Raw genomic sequence first — 1,238 nt, 5'->3', positions numbered from 1 at the left:
ACCACGAATAGTTTTACTGTCTTCATGCTGTTGCCTTTTCAAGAATGCCGTATCATCGGAATTATACAGTATATAATCTCCAGGTTGGCTGTTTGCTTCTAGAGGTTCTCCCATGTCTTTTCCTGACTGGAGTGCTCATTTCTTTGAAGCACACACTATATTTTTTATTCTGAGAATTTTCTGAAGTGTGTTTCCCTTTCTTGAAATTGTTTTAAAGAGAATCTGTCTCAATAAACTTTTGCCAGTAAATATCTCTCCAAACTAAGTGTCTGCCAGCACCCCACATTTATATATTGAAGCTCTAATCTGCAATGTGACTGATTTGAAGACAGGACCTTTAAAGAGATTACTAAGGTTTTTGTTTGTTTGTTTGGTGTTTTTTAAAATATGAAATGATATTTTATTATTTTACTATTACCATACAGTATTAGAGTGTATTTTCTCCATTAGTAAATGAGATATGGGGTATCATTTCTCTTTGATTCTCCCAAAAATCTCAGTATCATCTGTCCTTTGGAGGATTCGGCTTCATACAAGTCTGTGATGCTGTCCGTGAGGATACCAATGATACTGCACTGTAAGCAACATTTTGCTAAGTTGTTCCATCATGAGTCCTTGCTCACGGCGTTCATTTTCTTCTAATCTGGTTTCCAGCACTGGATCATGTGTTTCCTCAATTGTATGAACAGGATCTGGTTGAGGTCTTGTGTCTTCATACTGAATATCCACAGAAGGGTGGCGGCATATTTTTGTCCTGCAATCAGATGGCAAAGAAAGCTCTACTTTGCAGTTACAGTCATTTGGAAGAGAAGAGTATGTAGATTTACAATAAGCAGGAGATAAAGCTCTACTCTGGATTGGAAATAAATGCTTCAAGAGAACTCTTTTCTATATTGCCTATTTCACTGCCACTGCTGCTGCCATAGTATCTCTAGAAGCTTTTCAGGTGGTATAAAAAAATGATAGAAGAACTGTCTTTAAAATCTGTTTCTAGGCACCAATTTCATCCCATTGTTCATATCCAGGTCCTCCCCAGTAAGGTTCAATGAGGTCATAAGGCCAGAGCCCCAATCTGACTGGTGTCTTTATAACAAGGGATAACACAGAAAAGCACACCTGCTGCATCTCTGTCTTCTCTGTCTGTCTCTCTCTGTCCCTCTGTCTCAGTCCCTCTCTGTCTCTGTCTCTGCCTCTGTCTGTGTCACTGTCTCTGTCTCTGTTTGTTCCCAAACAGAGGA

General features: G+C 39.1%; 1 pseudogene; it reads right to left on the bottom strand.

The window, feature by feature from the left end:
- Positions 1 to 502: 502 nt before the first annotated feature.
- On the bottom strand, positions 503 to 924 carry LOC111753807 (large ribosomal subunit protein mL42-like; annotated as a pseudogene).
- Between the last annotated feature and the right edge of the window lie 314 nt (positions 925 to 1,238).

The sequence above is a fragment of the Cavia porcellus genome, unplaced genomic scaffold (genome assembly GCF_034190915.1).
Source record: "Cavia porcellus strain 051 isolate PalLab524CR breed Dunkin Hartley unplaced genomic scaffold, mCavPor4.1 scaffold_4, whole genome shotgun sequence".
Lineage (NCBI taxonomy): Eukaryota > Metazoa > Chordata > Mammalia > Rodentia > Caviidae > Cavia > Cavia porcellus.
The sequence above is the reverse complement of the archived record's forward strand: the minus strand, read 5'-3'. Positions and strand labels throughout refer to the sequence as shown.